This window comes from Heptranchias perlo, chromosome 1, assembly GCF_035084215.1.
Source record: "Heptranchias perlo isolate sHepPer1 chromosome 1, sHepPer1.hap1, whole genome shotgun sequence".
Taxonomy (NCBI): Eukaryota; Metazoa; Chordata; class Chondrichthyes; order Hexanchiformes; family Hexanchidae; genus Heptranchias; species Heptranchias perlo.
In genome coordinates, this window is record NC_090325.1 from 184,796,523 (window position 1) to 184,812,568 (window position 16,046).

At 43.8% G+C, this 16,046-nt stretch overlaps 1 protein-coding gene across 1 annotated transcript in view; it reads left to right on the top strand.

Annotated features, from left to right (window-relative positions):
* The window catches only part of LOC137329115 (chondroitin sulfate N-acetylgalactosaminyltransferase 1-like), a 106,978-nt gene that overhangs the window by 21,418 nt on the left and 69,514 nt on the right, over positions 1–16,046 (top strand). The window contains exon 2 of the mRNA XM_067994392.1: positions 484–550. The gene's annotated coding sequence lies outside the window, so the exon portion shown is untranslated. The remainder of the gene's footprint in view (positions 1–483; positions 551–16,046) is intronic.

The window sequence follows — 16,046 nt, forward strand, 5'->3', positions numbered from 1 at the left end:
ACGAGGGGTCGAATGGCCTACTCCTGTTCCTATGTTTCTAACAGAGCATCTTGTATTTTTCTCCATCTGTGTCGCATGGGCTGTGATGGCAATGCAGCTCAGATCATCTGAGAGAGATGTCCAGCGGACTAACTGTGTAATTGAGACACACTGCGGCTTTTAGCAGGTCACTGTGCTGTGCTTCAGACAGGTGGCATGGGAGTTTCAAGGTGGTGGGCTGAATATCTGGGTTGAATGCTGGGCCAGAAACGGTGGTGGTTTGCGTACATACATAGAATAAGTTCCCTATTCCGTGAGTTACAAGTTCATGGAGCCCTTTTCCCTGGCCACATGTTTTGTGTAATGCAGACTTCTTCACAGTCTGCAGTTAGTTCATGGGACATGTGATGCAGGCTCTGTTCCAGATGTTTTAATGTATTACTTCATGCACATCATATGTGGTGGTTTTTTTTGTGCTTTATTATTTGGTCTTTCTGCTTTCAGTGTAGCTACCTGCCTTGAAGGGAATATCGCCAAGATTTGCACAAGTATTATTGTCCCTGGATTGCACGTAAGTACCATGAAATATGAAAGAGGTGTTGCTGAGGGAGTTGAAAGGTTGTTATGTTTTTCTGAATAGGTGCAAATCTGTTCTGTGGAAGGATGAATAATTCAGAGCCCCCGAAAGGTTGAGGTTCTGCTGTGTGCCTTGGAGTGCTCTGCAAATAGCAGTGTTAGGAAATCAAATTCATCTGCCTCAATTTCTGATAATATTTTGAAGGAGTGGGGAGAAGACTTGTTTGAACAAATTGTCGTTATCACAGTGCTGAGAAAGGAACTATTAAATCTCTCATTAATGAAATATCTTCATGCGTTTCCAAGGAGTGGTCAAACCTCCTGCCTCTCTTGTGATCCGCATTAGGAGAGAGAAAATTGAATAGCCACAGAATTCAGAACTCATCTCGGTGAAAATTGGATTGCTGTGCTGGGATTTCCCATGTTGGGGAAGGAGAGTGTGACAAATTCAAGAGAGACACCACAGACTCACAGGCAATGAATGTCTGGCTTCTGTTCAGTGAGAGCCACGGAATGTGGGAATCGCACCGTTGGACATCTGGGAAGAACAAGAACAAGGCACGATTGGTTGGATCTCTGAAGCTAGCTCGTAATTAGATACCAATTATAAATGTCGTTCTCACATTGCTGTTGGCTTGCGTTCATTTTCGCCCAATTAATTAACAGAAAGCAGCTTGAGAGCAGCTGCCATTTAGGAGCAGCTCATCGCTAAGTCCTAGTTTGGGTATCAAATGGTAGAAGGAGTAAGGCAGAACAGTCTGATTACAGATGGGGCTTGGGTTGGAGAATCCTACAAACATGGTGAACCTCATGACCTTCTGCATAATGCGACCTGCAAAAGGGAAGACCTCAGGGAAACTAGAACTGGGGCTGCGCGTTGAGCTCTGATGGAGTTTCCTGAGAGCTCGTGGAACACCGACCGTGCTCACAGCGAGCAAAGTGCAACCATTTATTGTACCATCATTTTTTTAAAAAAAACAACACTCATTCTGTTGAAGTCAATGAATGAGACAGTTTTCGGGGTTGTCGAGTGCACCGTGAGCAGAAAATTAAAATGACAAACTCCTTGGGCACTTCCACCATCCCCAGGCACCAGTGGGCTGAAATTGGGCCATGCATATTGGTGACAATTTGTATGAAATTGCTGAGCTGTTTTAACACAGCTGTTAACCTACTTAAAATAAAACGCTTAACATAGCAGACAAGAGAAGGCACAGAAACACACTAAGGCATTTGTTACTGACGTTGCACAGTGCGATGTCAATATTGTTTTCCCTCATCTTCATAAAAGTGGAAGTAATGCAATATTGTTATACACTCTCATTTATAAATTAGCCAACGCTGCTAACAGTCAGTTGGCGGATATACTATTTTATAATCACAGGACCGTTGTATTATGTAACACACAATGTGTTATATTATAACTGATCTCTTGGGATGATGCTCAGATTAAAAAAATGAAATCTTTAACTTTCCAACAGGGGCATTGGATTGTAATCATAATGTCCCCTCCCCAGCCCGGACATACTGCTGCCAAACTGAGATTGGCTAACTCGGCAGAGGTCAGGGACAAACCTGGGATCTTGAAGTTAATTGTAGCACCTCAAATGAGTGTCTGCTAACCCGGCAAAGACTGGGAGTTTAACGTGGAACTTCCTGGCCTAATACTACACTGGGCAGTGCCTTTATCTAATAGGCCAGCAGGGGAGCTTGAAATGCATTTGAACACATAACCAGGACTTCCACCGTGTCCAAGTGGGGGTCAGGTCACTGAAATTCCACAGGGGCTCTGCCAGCTTCCCACCGTAACCCTCAGGGAAACGACAGTTTCTCTGGGGGTCCTGTTGATCTTCCGCTGGAAGTTTGGCTGCAAGACCGGAGAAGCCCCAGCGTAATTGCAGCTCCAAATTCTTTAACAACCAATTACTCTGCCCATGTAAAGGTTGCCCTTATCACTGTTGTCTCAGTAAACCTAGGATGTGAACACAGACCAGTTATGCTGCTACCCTGTTCTTCTATTTCACCCTTACTTGATTCATTATAAGTCAGCACCAACTTTGCCTCCAGCTAGCACAAGAAAGTAGTTAGGGGGAAAAACTCGATAGGGCCTATTATTGGGCGTAGGTAGCATCATCCGCTATTAACCCGGGCCCAATGGCCCCTGCGTAGGCAGGGCGATAACTTCGTCTGGCCTCAGCACTCACTGTCAAACTGCGTTGAAATCCAGGCCTTTAACGTCAATTCAATGCAATTCACACTTTCCATCAGCAGGGGGAGCTCCACTCTCTTAAAGGGAGGCTGTCTCCTCAAATCTCTTAAAGTTAGCCAGTACCTGTTATTTGCTAAACATAACAGTCTGCTGTCTGCAAAGAGACTGAACGGCGATCAGACATCGCACACGTAAAACACAGATGCAGGTCCCGTCCCTATGTTTACACACTGATGAGTTATGTTAAACCATTGAATAAAGTTTGCGCACTACTAAATCCCACATCCTCCAATCTGCATGCCAGACCTCATTAATCTGCCAATCTGAGTTGGTGCCAGGCCTGAGAGAGTGCGGGCACCAAGGTTCTCTGATGATGCGACCTTGGTGCAAGAGGTGGACAGAAGGAGGGACATCCTATCTCCGCGATGGGGGGGAGGGGGCCAAGAGGCCCTCCAGACATATGGCCAAGAGGCAGTGGGGGACAAAGTCACTGCCAGGTGCAGAGCACCACGAACATGGATACAGGATGCAGGAAGAAGTTCAGTGCTTTGACACGAGTGGTGAAGGTGAGTGAGGTCAACTGTCAAGTGGCGTCTCCTACCAACTGCACCACTGCTCCTCGCACTACACCTCCATCACCCACATACCAACAAACTCTTTCCATCAGTACTCAACTCTTCCAATCAGATGCTTCCTCTTACACATTACCACAGTTGCAAGCTGCCCACCCACAACTCACAGGTCACACACAGGCAGCTATTCAACCATGACAGGCACATTACCCAGACACACGCCCTGCTTTCTTGTAGGAGAAGGTGGAAAATAACAGGAGGCAGCAAGTGGCAGTGGCATTTAGCCCCTCGAGCCTGTTCCGCCATTCAATGAAATCATGCTGGACCTGTGACCTAACCACATATACCCACCTTAACCCCATATCCCTTAGTACCCTTGGTTCACAGAAATCTATCGACCTCAGATTTAGAATTCACAATTGAGCTAGCATCAACTGGCGTTTGCAGAAGAGCATTTCAAACTTCTACCACCCTTTGCGTGTAGAAGCATTTCCTAACTTAACTCCTGTACGTCCTGGCTCTAAATGTTAGGCTATGTTCCCATGTCCTAGTATTCAAGTATAGGAGACCTCCAAAAACAGTTACAAATATATCGGCAGCCAGAAACAATAATCCAGCCACTAACCTGTAAATCCTGCATGGTCCCTTTAAATAGCACTGGTGGGGGTCCTCTAGACACTCAAGACACTCTAAAACAAATTCAGATGGTCATGGTTAAGACTTTTTTTATATTCGTTCATGGGATGTGGGCGTCGCTGGCGAGGCCGGCATTTATTGCCCATCCCTAATTGCCCTTGAGAAGGTGGTGGTGAGCCGCCTTCTTGAACCGCTGCAGTCTGTGTGGTGAAGGTTCTCCCACAGTGCTGTTAGGAAGGGAGTTCCAGGATTTTGACCCAGCGATGATGAAGGAACGGCAATATATTTCCAAGTCGGGATGGTGTGTGACTTGGAGGGGAACGTGCAGGTGGTGTTGTTCCCTTGTACCTGCTGCTCTTGTCCTTCTAGGTGGTAGAGGTCGTGGGTTTGGGAGGTGCTGTTGAAGAATCCTTGGCGAGTTGCTGCAGTGCATCCTGTGGATGGTACACACTGCAGCCACTGTGCTCCGGTGGTGAAGGGAATGAATGTTTAGGGTGGTGGATGGGGTGCCAATCAAGCGGGCTGCTTTGTCCTGGATGGTATCGAGCTTCTTGAGTGTTGTTGGAGCTGCACTCATTCAGGCAAGTGGAGAGTATTCCATCACACTCCTGACTTGTGCCTGGTAGATGGTGGAAAGTCGTTGGGGAGTCAGGAGGTGAGTCACTCGCCGCAGAATACCCAGCCTCTGACCTGCTCTTGTAGCTACAGTATTTATATGGCTGGTGCAGTTAAGTTTCTGGTCAATGGGTTGAGTGTTAAGTGCCAAAATGGTGTCTATCACTTTAAATCAGCGTTGCACACTGGTTGTATCCATTTTCTCCTTAATTTACAAGCTTCCGGCGTTCGGTATTTGCGCACGCGCTAACTCCTATACCAAGATGGTGTCCGGCACGTCATGCTGGAAACATGCGTGCGCAGCCAAGACGCCATCTTGGATGTTCAAGAGGCCGCGTAGTGCCGTGACAACAGGCGCTACACGGCCCAATTTAGCGCCCACTATCTTCTGATGACAGCAATCCTCTTTATTTTAAACATTCTGTGAATTAGGAAACATTTTTAAATTACTCTGCTTTTCTTCAGCTGTCAGCCTTGGCTCAGTTGGTAGCACGCTCACCTCTGAACCAGAAGGTCATAGGTTCATAGCCCCATTCCAGAGACTTAACCACATAATCTAGGCTGACACTTCAGTGCAGTACTGAGGGAGTGCCGCACTGTCAGAGGTATTGTCTTTCAGATGAGATGTTAAACTGAAGCCCATCTACCCTCTCAGGTGGATATAAAATATCCCATGGCACAATTTTAAGAAGAGCAGGGAAGTTTTCCCCCGTGTCCTGGCCAATATTTATCACTGAACCAGAAGATCTGGTTATTATCTCATTGCTGTTTGTGGAACCTTGCTGTGTCTAATTGGCTGCCGCATTTCCCTATGTTACAACAGTGACTACACTTCAAAAGTACTTTGGCTGCAAAATTCTTTGGGACGTCCTAAGGTTGTGAAAGCTACTATAATAATGCAAGTTCTTTCTTTCACTAGTTTTCAGAAATTTGCAGTATATCTGTTCTTAATATCTTTCGGCCTAAAAGTTGAAAATATTTTGGTCCCAAAGGACATGATTTCCCTCTCTTGAATTCCTCTTTCTGTTGCTCAAATGTGATTTTCCGGACCACTCCCATGCTCATCCAACCTATGAAAGTAGATGCCGTTAAACGTCTGGGAATGTTGTGATCTGAGCCTTTCTGGTTAACAGTCCAAGGCTGGACTACAAGAGCTAAAAAGGCCACAGGAATGTACTATTTAAACCATCCAGAAAATCAGAGAGGTTTACTGTTGGAGTGAAAGGCTTGTGGGCAGACATTAAGCTTTCCTTTCATTTGCTTGATATTGGTAACTGTCTCAGTAGTTGAAAATGAATTTTGTTTGTTTTGGCGACAGTTTTACAAGAAGTTGCAGGTTCCACATGTGAGCAGCTTGCAAGGGTTGCTGGGAGTTATTTCAATTAGGTGCCTATATATAAAAAAAAACCCTGAAAAGTTTTCTTTTGTTTTAAAATAAGACGCTGTGGTTCACATTCTATCGAAGGTTGCCTTCCATTTTTAAGTCTGTTTGTTCTGTGAGCTGCCCCTCACCTGAAGCAGTGCAAACTTCCGATGAAAATAACTTTTCCCAATCTGAACGGTTCACTCATGCTTTAAACGGAGAGCAAGGGCCTAATTTATTTGAAATGAGGTTGGCCCTTGATGCTGAGGCGATGAACACCTCATCAGCCACAACCCTTAACGGGCCTCACCATCAGCACTCGATTTCTCTGAGTGGGTCTGATGGGATGATCTCTATCTCTCATTGTCCCTGTTCAAAGAAAATAAATCCCATGGTAGTAAGACTACATTGCTGGCAAATTGGTTTCACATTAAGATTGTGAGGTAATTAATTTAGCAGCGTATGGTAGTGGAGAATGTGATATCCAGTTGTACCGACACTGTATATCTGGGCATTGTAAAATAATACAATTGAGTAGAGGCCAGGTTCAGGTGTACGTGCAGTCCAGCAATCTACTAAACGTGAACAGAGGGAGAAAAGTATCCTTCTCTTTAGAGCAGAGATGGTTAATAGAAGTGTTCAAAATTGTGAGGGGGTTTGATAGAGTAGATAGGGAGAAATTGTTTCCACTGGCAGGAGGGTCGGTAACCAAAAGACACAGATTTTAAATAATTGGCAAAAAAGTCAAAAAGGGAGATGAGAAATTTTTTTTACTTCGTGAGTTGTTATGATCTGGAATGCACTGCCTGAAAGGGTGGTGGAAGTTGATTCAACAGTCATTTTCAAAAGGGAATTGGACCTCTACTTATAAAGGAAACATTTGCAGGGCTATGGGGAAAGAACAGGCCAATTGGTAGCTCTGTCAGAGGGCCGGCATTGGCACATTGGGCCCGATGGCCTCCTTCTGTTGCTGGAATGTTCTATGATCCTATGAAATAAATCACGGAAAATAAAATCATGTCCCCCATCGCTGGGAAGTAACTAACTCACCCACAAACTTTTTGCGCTCTTCTGGGTGCCAACTTTCTTTCAGGGAGAGCTGTAAGAAGGGCAGCGATCGATCCCGGGGCTTCTCTGAGCTGTGAGAGCGGGGAAAGGATCTCTCTGTCCCCTCCACCAATCAGCTTGAAGCAAGCCATGCTGCGAGAGCCAGGAAGTGAAGCTCATTCACAAATCGCGCAGACTAAGAACCAGGAAGTGCCAGACAAGATTAGTAAATGTACTATAACACCAGATAGAGAAAGCGAATTAAAGAGAGGGTAAGATTAAAAGACTGGGATAAAAGAGACAGAAAGAAAAAGTTAAAATTTTTTTATTAATATTTTTTTTTAAGAAGTCCAAAAACTATTAAAATCAGGAGGAATGAGACCCCACGTTTGATACCCGGCTCTCAAACTTTTTAAACAACTCTCTGATGGCTAAGAAGCTCCTGCCAGCTGAATCCTGTTTTCATTTATTATGCGCGAGATTAACATGGCGGCAGGACAGGTTCCTAGCGCCAGATCAGAGCAGCCCTCAATTTTTCAGTCTATTTTAGCAAGTTCATGCTCCTCCGTTGATTACAATGGAGAGCCAGCTGGCGAGCCTTCAATCCACGGAGCATGTGTGGTCGCTGGAACTTGCTCTTCAATTTGCTCATTAATGACGGTGAGCACTGTTAGGCTCACTGTTATTTTACCAGCAATTTCCAGCCCAATATGGCCCCTCACAAGTTGAGATCTGAGTGTAGAGTTCAGTTCTGCCCAGTAGAATAAGCTAATCTTAGAAAGGAGCCATAATATTATTCTGCTTTGTTGTAGAGATAGTAACACTGAGAATGTGTTTGGGTGTTGTGACTGGAAGATAATCATGTTTCCCTCAATCTGCAGCGTTCTGAAGCTTACAGTTCAGCTCAAAAACTATTTTATTCTATTCTATTTCTGCTTTTACTTTCATTGCTCCATTATCAAATCCTTCCTCTTCGCGCTCCCCCTTTCTCTTCCCCAGATATCTTTGCAAAGAAGTTTGGGGACCTAATTGGTTCGTGGAACAATTCAAAAATGGGTGACAAAAGATATTTATTTTAATGCTTTAGAGATTACTTTTTATCTATACTTGGGATTTGGGCAATTCTGCCCTCTGTTCTAAATCTCTTACATTTAATCGTGTATCTATGGCCCCTCATTCTAGACCCCTCAACAAGTGGAAACAGTCTGATTTTATCTACCCTGTCCCACCCTTTCATAATTTTAAACACTTCTATCATATCGCCCTGTAATCTGTGTTGTTCTAACGAAAAAAGCCCAAAATCTTCAAGGTTTCAATGAAGAAAGCCCAAATTCTTCCTCATACCAGGCAGCATCCTAGTGAATCTACGCTGTACCCTCTCTAAAACCTCAGCATCCTTCCTAAAATGTGGAGCCCAATACAGTACTCTAACTGAGATCTTAAGATTTAATATAAATTTATCATTGCCTTTAGGCTTTTATATTCTATACCTGTTGTGATAAAACTTCCATTAGGTTTTAACAGCCTTATCAACTTGAGGTGCTGACTCCTGTTGGAGGGCTCCTGATGAGTGGTAATAACTCAGTCTCAGCTGTCACACAACAGACCTTGGTGCCTGCAGAACAAAACGTTCTTCACAAGGTCTGCTAATGGAGATAGCTCTTCATTCACCCCCAAGATTATTGAAGCAGTCTTTGCAACGGGATATTGTAGCACAAGGTGGTTTTGAAGAGTGATTGCTTTCCTGCTTTTAGCCCTGTCTTAGAAAGAGCTGGTATCATTGATGGACTGGAATTGAAGCTTAGAACATTGGAATCGCTGGGTGGGGAGAGTAGACAAACCCATTTGGAAAGCATTTTGTTCTAAGGTAATAAATTGCTCTGGTGGGAAAGGAAAAGCTGATTTTGTGAAGTTAATATCTGGCACCAAATAATTGGCATTGAATTTAAATTTTCAAAGCTCACTACAATTTATAAAAAGGACACCACGAGTTTAAGATGTGATATATTTAAACACTTGGTGGAACTGATTGCATAACACAGAGGGGTTAAAGTCATGAATAAAAAATGCTGGAAATATGCAACATCTGTGAAGGAAAAAGACAGTTAATGTTTCAGACTGAGACCCTTTGACAGAAATGATAAAGTCGCGAGTGAGTTATGTCTAGCCCAAGCCATGAATGGTATAAAGCATCGTTCCGTGAGCTGTGTGGTGTGTGGAATTTTTTCATCTTCAGTAGCTTTCTGTTTCTGAGCAGCACTTGTCCCACAGGTGCCCAAATAAGGGGGGAAGCAGTTCCTGTCTCTCTGTTGGTCAATTCTCCCCCGTGTTCTGACCAGGTGCAAATTTGGGTTTTGGATGGAAATCTGGATCCTGGTCAATACCCAATCTGGATTCTGGTTCAGCGCTCAATCTAGATATCAATGCCCAGTCTGATTTCTGGTTCAGTGCCCAGTCTGATTTCTGGTTCACTGCCCAGTCTGATTTCTGGTTCAGTGCCCAGTCCGATTTCTGGTTCAGTGCCCAGTCTGGATTCTGGTTCAAAGACCAATCTGGATTCTAGTCAACACATAATCTGGATTCTGGTCAGTGCTCAATCTGGATTCTGGTCAATGACCAGTCTGGATTCTGGTTTAATGTCCAATCTGGTGAATGATCACATTTTTATAACATTCACCTTATGTTAAACTGGGGCAGAAAAGCTTTTCTGCAATGTGTCAACTGCCAACGAAGCTAATCATTATGAACGCAACCAGTCCACTTTAGAATCAGTATTTCTGCACGTGTGGAATTTGAAAATAATGTAATATTGTTCTAAACATTGTGACGGTCTGAGTTCTTCCCATTGTTGAAGGTGTCATTGTTTCAAATAACTAGAATCATTGTTCTCACTGAGGAGAAGCATGGTGTTCAACCTGTCTATGGGTGGGGTAGTAGGACTTGGAGAAGAATGAGTTTAACCACATTTTCAGGTGGAAAAGGATGCAGGCCAAGAGTGAATTATCTTGCCTCATCTGGAGAGCAGGGTGTAAGGAGGTGTAGAGTCAACAGAGTGGGTATCTAGGAGATTGATGGCCTGTCTGCTGCGGATCTGCACATTTTTTGGAGGTGAAAAGGCCATTGTGATCAGAAGAAACTCTCTATATTCTCTATTTTTCACTCTTTGGCCTGTGACTTGTTTGACTGGCTGATAGCTATCCCATTGATGCACTGCCATTCTTTTTTTGGAAGACTTCACTGATGAGATCCAATCTCCATTCCCCTGATCAGGTGTCTGTGCAGCATGGGATCTGCAATGGATTTGCCCCATTATACAATCTCAACTGGTCGTGCTAATTCCTCTGTGCCTTGTGTGCAGAAGACAAATGATCACTGTTTGGTGAGTCAGGCACATTCATCGACGTGCTGGTCATTGCAATTTGATATGTTTGTGCAGAAGCATTCAGTGGTGTTGAGGATGCTCAATTTTGACGAGTGACAGCTTGGTTAAGTTAGTAATAAGTCAGAAGGTTGTGGGTTCAAGTCTCATTCCAGAGACTTGAGTACATAATCTAGACCAACACCTTAGTGCAGTACTGAGGGATGCTGCATCGTCAGAGGTGCTATCTTTTTGGATGACCCATGTCCACCAACATAAAAGGAGAATATGGATCATGGCCACATTAAATTGCGGCTTTATCTGCCCGTTCAAGTGGATGTAAAAGATCTCATGACACAACTTGAAGAGCAGGCAGTTCTTCCAGTGTCCTGGGCAATATTCGTCCTTCACCCAATGCTATCAAAAACATTGTATAGTCATTTAACTCCTTTACTATTTGTAGGATTTTGCTGTGTACAATTTAATACATCATAACAATTACTGCGCTGCAAAAGTCATTCACTGGATGTCTTGAGGATGCGATGAGGTACTGTATAAGTGCTAGTTATCTCCTTTAGTGGATATGACGGATATTCCAGCTACATATGTGTAGAGAAAAAATATGGCCGAGGAGGAAATTTGTCCAGCTGCACAATCTTACCATCCTCACAGACATACACACTTATACACAATAAATAATAGTTTAGATTAAACAATATCTCTCTTGATTGTATTGTGTTCTTTGCAAATGTTGTGACTCAGTGTTCTTAATAGAGAAACTGAAGATGATAAAATTATCTGAATCTGTTGCAGTATCCACCCGTGGAACTCTACCGGTCCACCTCCTATATCACCTCCTTATAAAGTCAGCTTTAACTTTACAACCTTCTTAACGCCTTTGAACCAGTGAAACAGCTACATGTGACCTACCAGGCTTGCTAGTTGTGCAAACTGCATTTGATGTATATGTGCCTGCAATGAATCTCTTCTGCATTTGGGATTTGAGGGTTGTCATTGTTCACAAATGGATCACTTTGGCTGTGATCTCCTCAGCTAACAGTCATTTCTCTGTTCATGAAATAAAATGCTGGAAACATATAACGGGTCTGTCAGCAGCTGAAAGAGAAAAATATACGTGAACATTTTGGGTGAAATCCGTCAATCGGAAAGAGCTGCTGTGTATTTTCAGCATCTCATAATTTTATGTCAGACTTCCAGCTTTCACGGATATTTTGTTTGTTTCTCCTCCTCTGTATACTTGGGTCTTCAGCCAGATTTCAATATTTTACACACAGCCTTTTGTGTAGAAATTTCACATCAGTGATCGCCAGGCAGCGATTTTCCCTTGCGCTGGACGGGTATCGAAGGCTGGGGAGCACGGAAGTGGAACGTCTACCCTGGAATTTCCAGACGGGCCTTCCTTGGGGTCAAATGAGTCATGTTTGCCTGGTTAACAGCAGCTAATGTGCCTTCTTCTGATTGCACATTTTTGGCCTTATGGCAGAAAACTTCTGCAATTAGATATTTTGGTGTTGTGCTGGATGATCTAGAGTTCCTCCCTCTGAGACCTGTGCATCTACCCCACCTATGAGATGGAAGATTCTGGCCTAAATGTTGGCAGAATATTTATTTGAAGAATGCAATAGAAACAAAATCACCATAAAATGCAATTTGAAGCTGTAGGTTAGAGTTCGTACAGTCCAGCACAAACTATGGGGGGATAAAAAAATCACTTGACAATTGACTCAGCTGGAGGTGTCATTCACTCCTGTAGGATGGAGTGGAAGGCAAGATCCAAGTGGGAGAAATGAGCTTGCAATAAAGTGTGCACCTCATTTCATAGTAAAACTTTTTAATTTTGGGAGATGACTCAAAGCCAATTGGTCTTGCTTGCATTTCTTTCAGGATTCGATCCCAATCCCTTCTCAGTGAATTTTCCTGGTACATTTTGCTGCTGCAAATAAAATGTCTGGAGCCCTTGTGAATTGAGGAAACCGTGAAAACCAGCTGAGCATTTTAAAGCACTAACTCAGAAAGTTAGCCATGGCAGTGACCAAAATGATGGCGGACTTTTTCATTGCACCATTCATTTGTTTGTTGTAGGAGCCCTTTTTGATGCGGAGCTGGCAATTCTATCTCCATTCTATCAAGTAGCAGTTATTAATACTGACATCTGGATTTATTGTACTGATGCAAGGACCACCAAGGTGTGGGTTTGAGTCCACAGTTCCCCACATGTTGTGAATCTGTCACTCCAGGCTGGCCTCATGCACACCCCAGTGGCTTGGTGCTCACTGACCCTACAAGAGGCCTAGCAGCCGATTCACTTCTTGCCCTCTCCAGTGTACGATACAAGGGGAGTTAAAGAAGGATGTGAGTCGGAGCTCACATTAACTTCTAATTTAGAGTGAAGATATAACTATAAATCAAACCTTTATTGGGTTATTTGATTCACCTCCATTGAGAATCTTACAACAAAACCAGTATCGTTTAATTACGGTTTACACGACTTTTTTAAAAATATAATTCACAAATCGTAAAGACACTGGGGGAAGAAATTGGATAAGGGCTGTTTTTGGGCATGGGTAGTGTGATGCGCTTTTACCCCACGCCCAATGACCCCTGCGCAGGCAGGACGCACCTGCAATCAGCGTTCCCTTCCAGACCTTGCACGTGGAATCAATGCAATTCGCACTTTCCACCACCATGGGGAGCTGAATCTCTTAAAGGGAGGATGTTTCTTAGAAATCTCTTAAAGGGAGCTGGTACCTGTTATTTGCTGAAAATAACAGTTTACTGTCTGAATGGAGATCAGACATCGCACACGTAGAACACAGATGCAGGTCCCATCCTATGTTTACACACTGATGAGTCATGTTAAAACATTGAATAAAGGTTGCGCACTACTAAATCCCACATCCTCCAATCTGCACGCCAGCCCTCACCAATCTGCTGATCTGAGTTGGTACCAGGCCTGCGAGAGTGCATGCATCAAAGTTCTCTGCTGATGCTGAGAGACCTTGGTGTAAGAGGTGCACAGAAGGAGGGACATCCTATATCTGCAGGAGTGGGGTGGGGGGCAGTGGGAGGCAGCGGGGGACAAAGTCAATGCCAGGCGCACAGCATCATGAATATGGATGCAGTGCAGGAAGAAGTTCAATGCTTTGACATGAGTAGTCAAGGTGAGTGAGTTCAACTGTCAAGTGGCGTCTCCTACCAACTGCACCACACACTACACCCCCCATCACCCACATACCAACAAACTCTTTTCATCAGTACTCAACTCTTCCAACCTTACGCTCCCTATCACCCTTACACATTATTACTGTTGCAAGCCGCCCAACCACAACTCACAGGCCACACAAACCTGGCAGCTATTCAACCACGACAGGCACATCACCCAGACACACATCCCGCTTTCTTGCAGGAAAAGGTGGTGCATATCAGGGGGCAGCAAGTGGCAGTGGCATTTAGCCCCTCGAGCCTGTTCCGCCGTTCAATGAGATCATGGTGGACCTGTGACCTAACTCCATATACCCGTCCTAGCCCCATATCCCTTAATACCCTTGGTTCACAGAAATATATCAATCTCAGATTTAACATTCACAAGTGAGCTAGCATCAACTGCCATCTGCAGAAAGTGTTCCAAACGTCTCCCACCCTTTGCGTGTAGAAGCATTTCCTAACTTCATTCCTGCACGTCCTAGCTCTAAATGTTAGGCTGTGTCCACTAGTCCTAGTATTCAAGTCTAAATGGTTCTAAACGTCTCAGCAGCCAGAAGTAATAATCTAGCCACTAACCTGTAAATTCTGCATGGTCCCTTTAAATAGCGCTGGTGAGGGGTCCTCCAGGCACTCTAAGACACGTTCAGGTGGTCGGGGTTAAGACTGTGCGTTGAGTTGAGCGTTAAGTCCCAAAATGGTGTCTATCACTTTAAATTAGCATTGCACACTGATTGAAGCCATTTTCTCCCTACTTTACATGATTCCAGTGTTCGTTATCTGCACCTGCGCTAACTCCTATACCAAGATGGCATCCGGCATTCGTCACGCTGGAAACATGCGTGCGCATCCAAGACACCGTCTTGGATGTCAGAGAGGCCGTGTAGCGCCGAAACAATTGGGCACTACACGGCCCAATTTAGCGCCCACTGTGTATGGAGCATTGTTTAGAAAACGTTTATAGGCTTTTCCCCATTTTTAATGAGGCTCTGAAAGCTAATCAATGGGATTTAGTTTCTCTATTACCTTGGACTTTGGTTGAGTAATGGTTTTAAAGTGTCTCACGGGCAGTTACAATCTGTGGCTCAGAAAGAAGTCTTGTCTTGTTATAGACGGCAATACCCACATTTTCCATTTTCTTTGACAACAGAATAGGTAATTATAGATTTTTATTGTTCTCTAGGAATTGTAGAACCTCGTTAGATTATTGGTCTTGGTAACTATATCAGTGCATATTTATGATAATGCTCCTACACTTTCCCTTATTTAATAGTCTCTTTGCAAAATACACCATCCCCAGCCAAGAAAGCACACATACCCAGAACTCAAGCCTGTCCTATTCTATGACTGGGAATGAGAAGCTATGCCTTACCAGCCTGGGTGAGTCCCCCATTTTCCTTCTCTCCCCATTGGGAAATGCAGGCCCTCCATTAGTTGCTTTCACATGATATGAATAAGATCTTGAATTTGACATGGAGAGTCGTGAGTATGGCCCCACGTTCTACCAACCTGTAGCTCAGCATGTTGGAGTTCCAGTGTCCTGTATCACCATGCCTCCATTCTCCGTTTCTCTTTTTTTTGAAAATCCTCCTTTCCAATCTTAAGTTTGTCTGCCTTATGTAGATACCTCAAATATTGGCAACCTAAAGCAATTCAATCATTTAGTGGCCGTGGAGGTAGAGGTTTATGTTATTACTGCAAACAATGCTTTAGTTTAATTTTTCCAAGTAATTTTGGGATACGAGGACCTTCCACTTTGTGCAAATGACTGTTGCCCTTTGTTCTAACCTGTATTCTTTGACCCAAGAAACTACCGAGATAAATATTGCCAATCGAGAGCTGCTGTTATATACTGTTGTAAAAGTTACTGAGTGGCTGTCAGCAGTCTAGAAAGACCCAGGGGGATTGTGTTTTATGAAATAAATAATCAGTACTGTTTTGCTTTGCATCTGGTATTCAGATTTCCACTGGGGCAGACTCGAACGTGACTGGCATCGCAATGTTAGAGCTTTAATTTAAAACACTGACTGAAACAACAATGACCAAGCTGATAATGGTTTTGGTCTTCAGTACATGCTCAAAAGATTTTGCATTCACAATATTTATCAGGAAAAGTGGCGCTCCTCCATACATTGTATGAGACACGATCTGTGCACTGCATTGAGTGATGCATTATGATTGTAGTTTCCTGATGCAGAGGTTATATTTTGCAATAAGATATAAGGAAATGATAATACCAGTGGCGGACCTCCCCAAAGCAGTACACAGCCAAGGAAGTACTTTTGAATTGTTGTAATGTAAGGAAACATGGCAGCCAATTTGCGCACAGCAAGGTCCCACAAACAACAAAGAGGTAAATGACAGATAATCTGTTTTAGTAATGTTGTTTGCGGGATAAATGTTTGCCAGGATACCGGGGAGAACTCCCTGCTCTTCTTCAAATAGTACAGTGGGATCTTTTGCGTCCAC